The 16,441-nt window shown below is 45.1% G+C and overlaps 1 protein-coding gene across 1 annotated transcript in view; it reads left to right on the top strand.

The window, feature by feature from the left end:
• The first annotated feature begins 13,714 nt into the window (after window positions 1-13,714).
• Window positions 13,715-16,441, top strand: part of GTF2E2 (general transcription factor IIE subunit 2) — a 91,035-nt gene continuing 88,308 nt past the window's right edge. The window contains exon 1 of the mRNA XM_023214618.3: window positions 13,715-13,963. The gene's annotated coding sequence lies outside the window, so the exon portion shown is untranslated. The remainder of the gene's footprint in view (window positions 13,964-16,441) is intronic.

The following is a 16,441-nucleotide window of genomic DNA, read 5'->3' as shown; positions in this document are numbered from 1 at the left end:
TATAATCCCAGCTACTTGGGAGGCCAAGGAGGGTGGATCATGAGGTTAGAAGATCGAGACCATCCTGGCCAACATGGTGAAACCCTGTCTCTACTAAAATAGAAAAAATTAGCTGGGCGTGGTGGCGTGAACCTGTAGGCCCAGCTACTCAGGAGGCTGAGGCAGGGGAATCGCTTGAACCCAGTAGGTGGAGGTTGCGGTGAACTGAGATCACATCACTACACTCTAGCCTGGCAACAGAGCAAGACTCTGTCTTGGAAAAAAAAAAAAAAAGAAAGAAAAGAAATGCCAGTATTGCCTTGGTATACTCTAGAGAAAAAGATCTAAAGCCTTAAGGAATATTATACTCAACAGCAAAAAGATGGACTCTATCTGAGTGTCCTTCAACAGATGAATGGATAAAAAAAATGTGACATACACACACAATGGAATACTATGCAGCCATAAAAAAGAATGAAATTCTGTCATTTGCAGCAACATAGATATAACTGGTGTTCATGATCATAAGTGAAATAAACCAGGGACAAAAAGACAAGTACCATATGTTCCCACTTATATAAGAGAGCCATGTGACCAGTTATAGAAATGAGGACTGTAATTGCCATGATTCCGTGTGTGTATGTGTGTGTATAAATTATCTTTGTTTTCTTCCATCTCTTTTTCCTGCATCATATAACCTAAAATGTATTGACTCGATATCGTAGTATTTAAGAATTGTTTAAAAAGTTATGAGATTTCCCAAAAGAAAAAGAAAGCATTACATCGAAAAGATATTTACACTCGTTATGTTTATCACAGCACTATACACAAAAACAAGGATATGGAATCAACCTAAGTATCCATCAGTGGATGACTGGATAAAGAAAATGTGGTAGGCCAGGTGCACTGGCTCATGCCTGTAATCCCAGCACTTTGGGAGGCCAAGGCAGGCAGATCACGAGGTCAGGAGATCCAGGCCATCTTGGCCAATATGGTGAAACCCCATCTCTACTAAAATACAAAACATTAGCCGGGCATGATGGTGCACACTTGTAGTCCCAGCTATTGGGGAGGCTGAGGCAGGGGAACCACTTGAACCTGAGAGGCGGAGATTGCAGTGAGCTGAGATCGCGCCACTGCACTCCAGCCTGGCGATGGAGCAAGACTCCGTATCAAAAAAAAAGAAAAGAAAAGGAAGAAAGAAAATGTGGTGTGTGTGTGTGTATGTGTGTGTGTGTGTGTATAAATAAAATAGAATACTATTCAGCTATAAAAAAGAATGAAATCATGTATTTTGCAGCAACATGGATGGAACTGAAGGCTATTATCTTAAGTGAAACAACCCAGAAAGTCAAATGCCATGTGTTCTTATCTATAAATGGGATCTAAATAATGTGTTCACATGGACATAGAGTGTGTAGAGTGTGAAAGAATAGGCATTGAAACTTGAAAGAGTGGGAGGGTGGGAGGGCAATGAGGGATGAGAGATTACCTAATAGGTGCAATGTACACTGTTTGGGTGATGCTTACCCAAAAGCCCAGACTTCCCCACTATGCAAAATATCCATGTGACAAAACTGTACTTGTACCCCTTAAATTTATACAAGTAAAAAAAAGTTATGGGATATCAAAGAGAAAACATGACCCAAGGACTTTACCTCCTCTTCTAGGAAAGGTGTTAAATGTGTTTTTGTTTGTATGCAGGATAGTGGTATCATGGTAGGTGGAATTATGACCTTGTTATTGTCTTTATTTGGTTATTCAGTATGGTTTCAGGAGATGTGTCTGGGTGCCAAGTTGCCATGGTTACGTTTACTTGTCAACTTGACTGAGCCACAGGGTTCCCAGACACTTGGTCAAGCAGTATTCTTGGTGTGTCTGTGAGAGTGTTTCTGGATGAGATGAACATTTATTTATTTAATTTATTTTTTGAGACTCAGTTTCACACTGTCACCCAGGCTGGAGTGCAGTGGCATAATCTCGGTTCACTGCAACCTCTGCCTCCTGGGTTCAAGTGATTCTCCTGCCTCAGTCACCCAAGTAGCTGGTAGTATAGGTACCTGCCACCACAGCCAGCTAATTTTTGCATTATTAGTAGAGACGGCATGGGGGTTTCACCATGTTGACCAGGCTGGTCTCGAACTCCTGACCTCGGGTGATCCACCCGCCTCAGCCTCCCAAAGTGCTGGGATTACAGGTGTGAGCCACTGCACCTGACCAAAATGAACATTTAAACTGGCAGATGTATCAAGCAGATTCCCCTCCCTAATGTGGCAAGGCCCCATCCAATCAACTGAATGCCTGAATGGGACAGAAAAGCTGACTCTCCCGTGAGTAAGAGGAATGCTCCTCCTGCCTGACTGTCTAGAGTTAGGATAGCAGTTTATTTTCTGCCTTTGAACTAGAACTGAAACATCGGCTCTTCCTGTTTTGAGCCTGCATGACTTTAAACTGGAAGGACATCTTCAGTCATCTGTGCCTCCAGATCGGCTGCACATTTTGGGACTTGCCAGCCTCTATAATTATGTGAGAAATTCCTTATAATAAATCCCCCTCTGGCTGGGCGCACTGGCTCACGCCTGTAATTGCAGCACTTTGGGAGACCAAGGCGGGCAGATCACTTGAGTTCAGGAGTTTAAGACCAGCCTGACCAACATGGCAAAACCCAATCTCTACTAAAAATGCAAAAATTAGCCGGGTGTGGTGGTGCGCACCTGTAATGCCAGCTACTCAGGAGGCTGAGGCAGGAGAATTGCTTGAACCTGTGAGGTGGAGGTTGCAGAGAGCTGAGAACATGCTACGGCACTCCAATCTGGGTGACAGAGAGACTGTGTCTTAAATAATAAATAAATACATCTTTCTCTAACTCTGTCTCTATTTCTTTTTTTCCCTCTCTCTCGGTCTCTCTCTCCTCCTGTCTACACACAAACACACGCACACACACATATCCTATTTGCTATTTCTCTGGAGAACTCTAATACACTGATGTAGCAAAAATCATGAATTATGTAAATGTTATGAGATATTTTCTTTATTATGGTAATTATTTCGAAGTTGATCATAAACACTTAGTATTGCATGTGAAGATATGACGGTTATCAAAGAGAAAACTTGAAAGAAAGTTTGAATTATGGAACGACTTCTAATTGTTTCTGCGAGGTAAGAAGCTAGTTTGGTCCCGAGTTTTTGAAGATGTGAGTTCAGTCTTTGCTCCCTCATGTGTTCAAGGAAGGCTACTCCCTCCCCATCTCCAGAAAGGTGAATCAAAATTTCTTTCAGATTGTCACGGTAGTTTATTTCCCTTTCATGGGGATTGATTGATTTAGACAAAGTATCCTGGTCAATAACTACCTGGGGAAAGTCTACGTGTGTGTGTGTGTGTGTGTGTGTGTGTGTGTGTGCGCGCGCGCACGCGCAGCAATGGGGTTTGGCTCTCTGGTAGAGGTTTTTTGCTTTTTTTTTTTTGAGACAGAGTCTCGCTCTGTAACCCAGGCTGCAGTGTAGTGGCACGATCTCGGCTCACTACAACCTCTGCCTCCTGAGTTGAAGCAATTCTCCTGCCTCAGCCTCCCAAGTAGCTGGGATTACAAGTGCTCGCCACCATGCCTGGCTAATTTTTTAAAAATATTTTTAGGAGAGACAGGGTTTCACCATCTTGGCAGGCTGGTCTTGAACTCTGGACCCCATGATCCATCCATCTCGGCCTCCCAAAGTGCTGGGATTACAGGCGTGAGGCACCCCACCCGGCCTAGCTTTAAAGCTTCTATCTCATGCCAGTATGTGTCATTGTGGATGGGCCACAGCAACACTCCAGGTTATCTTTGCTCCAGGATCAAGTGCCCCAGCCTGGAATACTGCAGAGTCTTATGGGCGAGGGACAGGCAAGACAGTGAATCTCAAACGAGTTCTTTATTTTATTTATTTTATTTCATTTTATTTTTGACATAAAGTCTCACTCTGTTGCCCAGGCTGGAGTGCAGTGGTGCAATCTCAGCTCACTGCAACCTCCACTTCCTGGGTTCAAGTGATTCTCCTGCCTCAGCCTCCGGAGTAGCTGGGAGTACAGGCACATGCCACCACACCCAGCTAATTTTTATATTTTTAGTAGAGACAGCGTTTCATCATGTTGGCCAGGCTGGTCTTGAACTCCTGACCTCAGGTGATCCGCCCGCCTCAGCCTCCTAAAGAGCTGGGAATACAGTTGTGAGCCAGTGTGCCTGGCCTGGCTAGTTCTTACATCAAAGCTTCTCCTTGGATGGCATATGTGTCCTGTTCGTATTTTATTAGCCAAAGCAAGTCACATGCCACTCTTGTGTTCCACAGGGTGGGAGGCATACTCCTGCTTCAGGAAGAGGAAGTGAATAATTACGAGCAATTACACAACCTGCCACAGAGGCCACTGGATTTGGCAATTGGGAAATCACTGGTGACCTTTGAAAAAGAGTTTAACCTGGGCTGGGTGAGGTGGCTTATGCCTGTAATCTCAGCAGTTTGGGAGGCCAAGGTAAGAGGAACACTTCAGGCTAGAGTTTGAGACCAGCCTGGGTAACCTAGGGAGACCCCTGTCTCTACAGAAAATTGAAAAAAATTAGCCAGTTGTGGTGGCAGGTGCCTATAGTCCCAGCTACTTGGGAGGCTGAGGTGGGAGGATAGCTTGAGCCCAGGAGTTTGGGGTTATAGTGAGCTATGAGTGCACCCCGTCTCTAAAAAAAGAAAAACAAAAGTTTAACTGGAGAGTTGGGTTCTAATAATAATAACACAGGTTCTACATCCCTAATCTGAGAATTCAAAATTTGAAATTCTCCAAAATCCAAAACTTTTTGAGCACCAACATGATACCACAAGTAAAAAAAAAAAAAAATTCTACACATAGGCCAGGTGCGATGGCTTACCCCTGTAATTCTAGCACGTTGGGAGGCCGAGGTGGGCGGATCACCTGAGGTCGGGAGTTCGAGACCAGCCTGACCAACAAGGAGAAACCCCGTCTCTACTTAAAAAAATACAAAATTAGCCTGGCATGGTGGCGTATGTCTATAATCCCAGTTACTCTGGATGCTGAGGCTGGAGAATTGCTTGCACCCGGGAGGCGGAGGTTGCAATGAGCCAAGATCGTGCCATTGCACTCCAGCCTGGGCAACAAAAATGAAACTCCATCTCTAAAAAATAAAAATAAAAATAAAAATAAATTGGCTGGGCACGGTGGCTCACGCCTGTAATTCCAGCACTTTGGGAGGCCGAGGCAGGCGAATCACCTGAGGTCAGGAGATTGAGACCATCCTGGCTAACACGGTGAAACCCCGTCTCTACTAAAAATACAAAAATTTAGCCAGGCATGCTGGTGGGCACCTGTGGTTCCAGCTACTGGGGAGGCAGGAGAATGGTGTGAACCCGGGAGGCGGAGGTTGCAGTGAGCCGAGATTGTGCCACTGCACTCCAGCCTGGGTGACAGAGTGAGACTCCATCTCAGAAAAAAAAAAAAGAAAGAAAAAGAAAATGGCTGGGCATGGTGGCTTATGCCTATAATCCCAACACTTTGGGAGCCTGAGGCAGGTGGATTACGATCAGCCTGGCCAACACGGTGAAACCCCGTCTCTACCAAAATATACAAAAATTAGCTGGGTGTGGTGGAATGCACCTGTAATCTCAGCTGCTTAGGAGGCTGAGGCACAAGAATCACCTGAACCTGGGAGGTAGAGGTTGCAGTGAGCTGAGATGGCGCCACTGCACTACAGCCCGGGTGACTGAGTCAGACCCTGTCTCCAAAAAAGAAAAGAAAAAAGAAAATTATTTCTAAACAGAAGCATGTAAATTCAGAGTCAGGAATGTTGATGATGCCAAACAACCAACCACAGATTGTCCACATGGGTAGCTGAGTAACACCTTTGCTTTCTGATGGTTCAATGTACATGAACTTTGTTCCATGCGCAGAATTATGAAAAATACTGTATAGGTCTGGCACAGTGGCTCGTGCCTGTAATCTCAGCACTCTGGGAGGCCAAGGCGGGTAGATCACTTGAGCTCAGGAGTTCAAGACCAGCCTGGCCAACATGGTTAAACCTCGACTCCACTAAAAACACAAAAAGTAGCTGGGTATGGTAACGCGCATCTGGAATCTCAGCTACTCAGGATGCTGAGGCAGGAGAATTGCTTGAACCAGGGAGGTGGAGGTTGCAGTGAGCTGAGATTGCGCCACTGCACTCCAGCCTGGGAGACAGAGTGAGACTCTGTCTCAAAAAAAAAAAAAAAGAAAGAAAAGAAAATTGTATAAAGTTACCTTTAGGCTATGTGTATATAGGGCATATGAAACAACCTTCTGGCTGTGTATATAAGGCGTATATGAAACATAATGAATTCATGTTTAGACCTGGGTCCTATTCCCAAGGTATCTCATTATGTAAATATTCCTAAATCCAAAAATTTCTGAAATCTGAAACACTTCTGGTCCCAGACATTTCGGTTAAAGGATATTCAACTTGTACTTATAATTTACTGACTACTTTAGTCCACACTGTGTTGAGTACTTTCCATTTTTTATCTCATTTCTAAGCCTAAGGTGGAGGTTGTGGTGAGCCAAGATCGTGCCATTGCACTCCAGCCTGGGCAACAAGAGCGAAACTCCGTCTAAAAAAAAAAAAAAGAAAAAAAGACAAAAGAAAATGTTGGACCTTTAGAGAAAGTTTGATAGAGGACGAATGCTTGAGAAGGAATCAGGGTCTTGGGAAGATATTTTCAGGATTGGGCAAGTTGAATTAGAAGGTGGGGAAAAGGTTCTGAGGGGACAAAAACTGTTTTTTTGTGTGTGTTTTTTTGTGTGTGTGTTTTCTTGAGATGAGGTCTTGCTATGTTGCCCAGGCTGGCTAGAACTCCTGGGCTCAAGTAATCTGCCTGCCTCAGCCTGTAGGGGGTGCACAGTAACATACTCAAGCTTAGGTACATGGCATTTGAGATCAGGGCATGGAAAAATGCTGAGGCACTGTGTGTATGTTATTTGTGCATAAGAATGTAACTCCTTGACCCTGAAAACAGAACAAGGAGTGGAGTGTGTGATAAAGAACACTGAAAACAGCCTCCTGAGAATGCGGTTTGAGGACTTTTACAAGGTCATACGTGCCTAGCGTACCTGACCTCAAATGGCCATCTGGTGGATGTGTGCAGTTTAACAAACCCTTCAATAAATACTTGGTGGACGGATTCTGGGGCGGCACTCTTTCAGAAGAGTTGCTTCCTGCCCCGCTCAGCTGGAATTGTCTGAGAATTAATTCTTGGCATTCACTGCAAGCTATAAGCTTTGCATGGCCTCCCAAGGTGCTAGGATTATAGGCATGAGCCACTGGGCCTGGCAGACAGACTGTTAATGCTAGAGAAACCCAGAACAGGTGAAGGGAAATATATGCACACACTTTAACTCTTGGTTCGTGTGGGTGTGGACTAATTGGCTTTGTTGGGTATTTTGAGAATTTAGGTATCTATTTAGTTGGTTGAGATGATTAACAGGTGAGGGGAGTCAAAGGCCGTTATCACTTGATGGCAGAATGAAGTAAATTTGTTACTGGTGGTGAAGTCTTACAGGTCTGCAGCAACCTCAATTCTTGCCTCCTCAGAAGAAATAATTCGACTGAGGTGCATACGGCAGAAAGAGACTTAGGCAACACTTAGAGCAGCAGTGAAAGTTTATTTAAATGTTTAGAGCAGGGATGAAAGGAAGGGAAGTACACTGGCAAGAGGGTCAAGCGGGTGACTTGAGAGATCAAGTGTGCCATTTGACCTTTGACTTAGGGTGTAATATGTTGACATACTTCTCCCTTCTCCCCTGATTCCTCCCTCTGGGCGGCCTGTCTGCATGCACAGCGGCCTACCAGCACTTGGGAGGTGAGCATGTTCAGTGTGTTTACTGGAACTGCACCCCTGCTCCCTTGAGGCATTCTTCCCTTACCAGTTGGATGTTCCTGGAAGGTCACATACCAGTTAAACTCGGCCCATGTGCCTCTTAATGCGCATGCTTGAGCCCTCTTACCCAACTCCTGAGATCGTATCGGGAAGCTGCTGATCACCAGTTTCAGGTGTTTCTATTGGGAGCCTGCCTTTCCCTGGCACCGGCTGTGACCAGTTATTATTTTAGAGATAGTCTGACAACCAATGGCCACCTGACATTCCTGGTGGGGTGAGAGGAGCCCTCTCCTGCCCTGCTCATGCCTGACTAGCTACCTGCCGTAACAACAGCTTTCCCTAAGTTTTCTTCTTCCAAACAATGAATATAAAGTAAAAATTTAAAATAGGCCATGCACAGTGGCTTATGCCTGTAATCCCAGCACTTTGAGAGGGCAAGGTGGAAGCATGGCTTGGGGCCAAGAGTTTGAGAACAGCCTGGGCAACACAGCAAGATCCCATCTATATTAGTCTATTCTCACACTGTTATAAAGAGCTACCTGAGACTGGGTAATTTATAAAGAAAAGAGGTTTAATTGGCTCATGGTTCCATAGGCTGTACAGGAAGCATGGGTGGGGAGGCCTCAGGAAACTTACAATCATGGTGGAAGGCAAAGGGAAAGCAGGCATATCTTACGAGGCCAGAGCAGGAGGAAGAGAAAAGGGAGAGGTGCTACACACTTTTATTTTATTTTTATTTTTTCAAACAGAGTTTTGCTCTGTCTCTCAGGCTGGAGTGCAGTGGCACGATTTCAACTCACTGCAAACTTTGCCTCTCAGGCTCAAGCGATTCTCGTGCCTCAGCCACCCAAGTATCTGGGATTATATAGGTGCTATACACTTTTAAACAACCAGTGAGAACTCACTATCATGAGAACAGCAAGGGAGAAATATGCCCCGTGATCTGATCACCTCCCACCAGTACCCTCCTCCAACATTGGAGATTACAATTCAACATGAGGTTTGGGTGGGGACACAAATCCAAACCATAGCACCGTCTCTTCTAAAATTAAAAATAGGAAAACTAGTGAGGCATGGTGATGTACACTTGTAGTCCTGGCTACTCAGGAGGGTGAGGTAGAAGGATTGCTTGAGCCTACTTTTAGGCTGCAGTGAACTATGATCGCATTACTGTATTCCAGCCTGGGCAACACAGCAAGGCCCTGTCTCTAAAAAAAGAAAAAAAAATTAAAATGTAAAATTAAGCCACTAAATGAAAAGGAGTGAAGTTCTGATGCATGCTGCAACACGGATGAACCTTGAAAACATTATGCTAAGTGAAACGAACCAGACACCAAAGGTCAAATATTGTATTATTCCACTTATGTATGACATCTAGCAAATTTGTCTAGATGGAAAGTAGATTAGAGGTTACCAGGGTTTGGGAGGAGGAGAGAATAGGGGGTTATTGCTCAATGGGTACAGAGTTTCTGATCAGGGTGATGAAAAGTTGTGAAAATAGTGGTGATGACTGCACAATATTGTGAATGTATTAATGCCTTCAAATTGTACACTTTAAAATGGTAAACCATTTTATGATGGCAAATTTTTTGTCATATATATATATATATATATATTTTTTTTTTACCACAAGCAAATACAACAGTAAATTAATCTACCAAATTGGAATTAAACTTATGGTTATATTGAGTTACTTTTTGAAGGTGAAGGTGAGAAGGGTTAGACAGGTCTGAACAGAATAACGTTTTGTAAGATATACAAATTATATTTCCCTAAAGGAGCCACCACGCTTTCTACCAAAGAGTATGCAGGATATTACGAGCATTCGTGAGGTAAGACATAAATTGCTATTGCATTAGTTGCTTAGTTCTTCATATAATTTGACAGCCACACCTTTGTGGCCTGGAAATACTTAGACTGCCAACATTTAGGTGGTTATAATTATGATGGAGGTTTATTTAAACATCAGTGGTGGAGACTGTTTGCATTATAGAACATATAAACAGCTGTATTTCTCACCTCAGAGTGGGCTATTTTCCTCTCCTTAAACCTTGACTAGAGGGTGCCTCGGAAGTAACCCGGGTAATATCTAGGTTATATAATAAGAAAGAGAAGGCAGGATGCACACTTTACGTTTAACTCCTAATATTGAACTCTCTGAAATCAAGCCATTTTGGGATGCTGTTTGGACAATATTAAGTTGGTCATTACAGTCTACACTACCAGCAGACAGAAAGAATTATGTTTTAGTTCATTTGTAGTGTAGTGTTCATGTACAAGTACCCCTGACATAATTACAAGCCATACAGTCATCCCATTTTTGTCTTCACTTGAGGAGTACCTTCAGGTTACAGGATATTACCCCAAAGTGTTTAGAATTGTTATCAGTGGAGGGTGTCCAGGTTCTTGTCATCTTGAACAAAGAATTGGACAAAACACACAAAGCAAGGAAAGAATGAAGCAACAAGAGGAGAGATTATTGAAAATTAAAGTACACTACACAAGGCTGGAGCGGGCCAAGCATAGCGGCTCAAGATCCCAGTTACAGAATTTTCTGGGGTTTAAATATCCTCTAGAAGCTTCCCATTGGTTACTTGGTGTACACCCTATGTAAACAAAGCAGTGGCCCATGATGAGTCTTATTGGTTGCAGGAGGGGACCAATCAGAGGCTGAAGTGAAGTCACAATGTTACATCCTATGCAAATATCTGATTGGTTGCAGAAAGTGACCACTCAGAGGCTAAAGTGAAGTTACAAAACTATACTCCTATGCAAATGAAGACTTGGTCTGCAACCAGAAAGGGGTCCAATCAGAAGTACTTTATTTTTTAATTTTTTGAGACGGAATTTCACTCTGTCACCCAGGCTGGAGTGTGGTGGCATGGTCTTAGTTCACTGCAACCTCTGACTCCCCAGTTCAAGCTATTCTCCTGCCTCAGCCTCCTGAGTAGCTGGCATTACAGACACCTGCCACCACACACTAATTTTTGTATTTTTTGGTAGAGACAGACTTTCATCGTGTTGGCCAGTCTGGTCTTGAACTCCTGACCTCAAGTGATCTGCCTGCCTTGGCCTCCCAAAGTGCTGGGATTACAGGCATGAGCCACTGCGCCTGGCCAGAGGTACCTTCAATTTTTCATCTGCCAGGCAGAAAAATGGGGATGAGGGGTTGAAAAGAGAGTAGCCTCTGGTCCTTTTGTTACTTGGGTGTGGAAAGTTAGGGTTTTCCTTTTGATTTAGTTCTTTCTAGGGAGTCAGCATGAATTGGCCTTAGGTTCCCTGCCTCCAGACCCTATTCTCTTGCCTCAGAAGGTATGAAGCCATTGCTTTCAGTGTTAAGACCTAGACACATGCAACAGGCAGTATAAGCAGGAGTTTGTATTGTAATAGGGTGTGCTGGGGTTTGTATGAGAGGGTTTCAATGATATTAATAACAAGAGCTAACTTCTGGGTAAAGGGGATGCAATTGAGATTTGAGAGTCTGGATTATAGACAGTACATTCTGATATTATCAGTAGCTTAGCTGTTTCAACTGGCTGAAATGAGTCAAGATATTGACATGAAATTAATCATTGTAAGCATTTACTGAGCACCTTCTATGTGGGAGATTTAATTCTGTAAAGGTTCTCTAATTGTTAGGTTTCCAAGTCTCAAGGGAAGAGATAGTGAATATGTGTCAAAGTTTTATTTAACGCAAGAAATGTAGACCTCCCAAGTGAGAACAGAGACTATTCAGAGCTTGCTATGGCAATGGAGGCAGCGACCACACTTGAGTTTGGCAGAGACTCAAAAGCAATCGGGAAGAGGGGAGGCTTTATAGTGGAGGAAAAAAGGGATGCTTCTGATGTGTTCTGATTTAGGGTTGTTGGCAGAGAAGCTGGAGATAATCTAACTTGAAGCAGGAAACTTAACAGGATTGGTTTGGGGGAGAATATTTGGTTTTCTCTGGCTGGTACTGGTGTCTGGGGACAGAAAGGTTAAAATAGAAAAGTTGGCAGCCTTCTTGAGAAAATCCTGACCATTTTGAGCTGATTGCTGTAGAGGTTGTGGTTTGGCTTATGTGAGTTAGTGTTATTATCATATGCAGCTTAGCCATTGTCCATATGTTTAAGTCTCTCACTTATTAATAAGGGAGCCAAAAGAATCATAAAATGGATTTCTACCAGTTCTGAAAAATGAACTGGTCGTTGGGGAAAGGAATGCTGAAATAAAACTGCTCAGTTGATACAAAACTGGTTAATTTTTCTCAGAACAATGCAACCTTAACCTTTGGAATTATATATTTATATATATTTATATATTATTTTGTATATTATACATATTTACATATTAATATATTTTATTATATATAATACTATATGTATCTATTAATATATTTTATTATATATAATATATTTATCTATTATATATAAATATTAATATATAAAAATATATGTTATATATATAAATATATATAAATTAATATTATATATATAAATTTATATATATATATGAATTCAGCTTGGCACTGAATTCCCTGCCCCTTTCTCCCCTTACACCTCCTCAGTTTCCTACCAATTAATCTTTGATTTCATCCTTTTGTAAATCTTCTGGGCCCTAATCAATTGTTATTCAACGTTACATTTCCTGTGGGTGTCAGATGATCAGGTAGGCTTATTACAAAATTCTCTAGAATGAAACTAATCAAAAAGGTCACAAAATATTATCTTTTGACTTTTTTCCAAGTTTTGAATAAAATTTTAGGTATTTCTCATTTTCACCACAGTCCAATGCAAGTAACTCATTGTAGTAGTACAATGATTATCCCGATTTTCCAGATGAGAAAACTGAGCCACAGTTTTAGTAACTTGAAGAGTAACCAGTAGTTAAGTAATCCAACAACAGCCACAGAATGGCTGAGCACTGGCTGTACTGGCGCTTTAGGTTATAAGAGTGAGGGAAGGCCTGCCACGCTGCAGGGTTCGAGCAACGACAATTATTTTTTCCATTGCTTTATTTCCACCCATTTTTCTGGCTTCTAAATCCAAAATCCTTTTCTAAGACAGTTCACAGGGGTGGAGGGAAGAGCCTGGGCTGAGCTCCACATCAGGCTGCCTTTGCTAGCTGTGCTGTCTTGAGCAAGTCATTTATTAATTAGCTTCCTGGCCCTCTGTTCTTCGCTTGTAAAATAGCTGGAACCGCGTTCTCGGAGTGCAGGTGCTGGTGGGTGGCACTGGGGTAAACTCACAAAATAACCGTTGAGGCCGGACGCGGTGGCTCACGCCTGTAATCCCAGCACTCTGGGAGACGAGGCGGGCGGATCGCTTGAACTCAGGAGTTCAAGACCAGTCTGGGCAACACTGTGAGACCCTATTAATACAAACAATAACAATAATAACAAAAATCAGCCCGTCGTGGTGGCACTCGCCTGTGATCCCAGCTACTCCGGAGGCTGAGGTGGGAGAATGGCTTGAGCCCAGGAGGCGGAGGTTGCAGTGAGCCGAGATCGCGCCACTGCAGTCCAGCCTGGGCGACCGAGTGAGATCCCGTCTCTAATAAGAAAAAGACAAAAAACACAAAGTAACCATTGAAAGATAGCGTCGCTGGTTGGGTTCACCACATCCCAGCGCAGGCGGGAGCAGGCTGTAGCAGCTTTAATTAAGGGTGCGTAAAGAAAGCTGTCTTCCATCTTCCTTGGCACCGCCTCCCACTTCAGTCCCCTCCTCGGCCCCGCCCCGGCCCTTCCCTCGTTGTCATGGAGGCTCCAGGACGCCACAGCGGGATAGTTCTGCTCCCGCGGCACCAGAGGCGGGGCACGCTATGACGCATGCGCTCGCTTCGCTGCCCTGGCGCCGCGGTGGCTGCCGGGACTGAGCTCCTAGCACCAGATCGGGAAGTGGCGGGCGGGGGCCCGGGGCGAGGCGTCGCCTCAGCCACCGCCGCCGCCGCCGCCAGCGGCGAGACCCCGACCTGGCGGGTCAGCGCTGGGCGTGCGTGCGGGCAGGCGGGGGCGCTGACGAGGAGCAGGAAGAGGCTGCAGTGCCGGCGTGGGCGGCTGGCCGAGGCGGAGGCGCAGGAACTGGGCGGCGAGTCGTGAGAGGCTGCCCTTCTCGCTCAGGTAGGGGCTGCGGCCGCCGGGTGAGGGGCGCGAAGCCCTGGCCTGCTGTTCCCCAGGACCCAGGCGCGCCGCCGCCTCCCGGGAGGCTGAGCGTGACCTCCACCCCACGGGAAGCTGGGGCCGCCGTTCTGAAAGCGAAACACCGAGCACGCGAACCGTTCCCCGGAGCATTGTCTTTAGGCCGGAGGTTCATTGAGCAAACTTTTGGGTTGGAAAGAGGGAAAATTCGCTGTTCGCTGCCGGATTGTGCCTCTTCCAAGCCTCCAAGTTCACGGGCGCGGTAGCTGAGCGAACCACGTGTGGAGTTTGAGGAGCCACCGGGTCCAGCCAGCTCAAGGCTGTGATTTAAAATGATGCTCGTACGCGGACTGCTTTCTGGGCTACCTTTTGGAGACTTGGTTTGTGATGATCCCTAAACTTTAACGATAGTAGTTGATTTCTGCAGTCTAAAGACGTTTTCCACAACAATGCTGCGGCCCGCTTTCCGCCCACCTCCTCACTTCCGTCATTTAAGGGCGAAGCAGCCCGCTTTTCATGGCCGGATCCTGAGGTGCCAGGGACACTAACGAGACTGGGAAAAAGTGAAACAGAGGGGAGGTAGGAAGGTTGAAAGAGGTCGAATGATGGCAAGAATCGTGGGCTTGGAGGCAGATTTCAGTTTAGTTTTTGGGTTTTCCATATCTGCCCGCGGAGGAAGCAGCCACCTCCTTGTGTTGTGGTAGTTTTGTTTAATTGTAAAAATGAACATGGTGATGTAACCTGTTTACTACATAGATGGGTCCAGAGATCTAAACGTAGTACACATATTGAGTAGTCTTTGAAAAAGGAGGAAAAGTTAGGCGGAGCACGTGATGGTGGAAGACATTGCGAAGCGTTCTGCTCTAGATGCCTTTGAACGTTCCCGAACCTCATAGGTGGCCTTTGTTTTAAAGGCCTTTACCAGCATTCCAGGTCTGTTGTAAGGAGCACTTGAGTTAGGAGTCAGGAGGTTTGGGTCCTGGCCCTGGCTCTTCCATCTGTGCGACCTTAACCAGACAGCTTCACTTCAGATTTCACGTATTAAAATAGGAATGACACTAATACCTGTTTGCTCCTAGAGTTGCGAGGGTCAAATATTGTAAGCATTTAGTTTGTTGTAAACTGTACGGCTTTATTTACATCTTTTTTGTTTGTTTGTTTTTTGGAGACGAAGTCTCGCACTGTCGCCCGGGCTGGAGTGAAGTGGCTCCATCTTGGCTCACTGCAACCTCCACCTCCCTGGTTCAAGCGATTCTCCTGCCTCAGCCTCCCGAGTAGCTGGGATTACAGGCACCCGCCACCACGCCCCGCAATTTTTAAAAAATTTTTAGCGGAAACGGAGTTTCACCATGTTGGCCAGCCCGTCTCGGCCTCCCAAAGTGCTGGAATTACAGGCGTGAACCACTGCGGCCGGCCTATTTAAATCTTTTAGAGTCGTTTTTTAAAAGTCCAGATTAAGGTCCTGCCTTTGCAACGTGAAATAATAAGACACAAATGTTTCTTGTTCTAGGAATTTACAATCTGCTTGTTGCCCCCACCTTCTCACTTAACAATTCTCCTTTCTTGTTCTTGGCCCCACGCTTTCCCTCCTCCCAAGGCTGTCTCCTACCTTCCTCAGCCCAGTAAATCATTCTCTTCTTTCAGATCCAACTCGAAATAGTAATACTTAAATGACGTATTTTTTTTTTTTTTTTTTTGTGACGGAGTCTCGCTCTGTAGCCCTGGCTGGAGTGCAGTGGCCGGATCTCAGCTCACTGCAAGCTCCGCCTCCCAGGTTTACGCCATTCTCCTGCCTCAGTCTCCCGAGTAGCTGGGACTACGGGCGCCCGCCACCTCGCCCGGCTAGCTTTTTGTATTTTTTAGTAGAGACGGGGTTTCACCGTGTTAGCCAGGATGGTCTCGAACACCTGACCTCGTGATCCGCCCGTCTCGGCCTCCCAAAGTGCTGGGATTACAGGCTTGAGCCACTGCGCCCGGCCTAAATGACGTATGTTTTTATGACTCTACTATTTAAAAAATAACACACGTTTTCCCATTCTTACAATTGGGCTGGATGTGGATAGCTTTCGCAGCGTTCTCATTTTACTTATGAAATTGAATGTAGAGGCCTTGTGGGTTGCCTAGCCAGGTGGCTCTTAGGAATTGAAACTGAGGCCGGGTGTGGTGGCTCACGCCTGTTATCTCAGCACTTTGGGATGCTGAGGTGAGTGGATCACTTGAGGTCAGGAGTTCAAGACCAGCTTGGCCAACATGGTGAATGAACCCCGTCTCTACTAAAAGTACAAAAATTAGCGGCGCGTGGTGCTTCGCGCCTGTAGTCCCAGCTACTCAGGAGGCTGAGGCAGGAGAATCGCTTGAGCCCAGGAGGCGGAGGTTGCATTGAGCCGATTTTGCACCACTGCACTCCAGCCTGGGCGGCAGAGCAAGACTCTGTCTCAAAAAAAAAAAAAAAAAAAAATT

This window comes from Piliocolobus tephrosceles, chromosome 7 (assembly GCF_002776525.5).
Source record: "Piliocolobus tephrosceles isolate RC106 chromosome 7, ASM277652v3, whole genome shotgun sequence".
Lineage (NCBI taxonomy): Eukaryota > Metazoa > Chordata > Mammalia > Primates > Cercopithecidae > Piliocolobus > Piliocolobus tephrosceles.
Note: the sequence above shows the minus strand (reverse complement) of the source record. Positions and strands in the feature narration are given on the sequence as shown.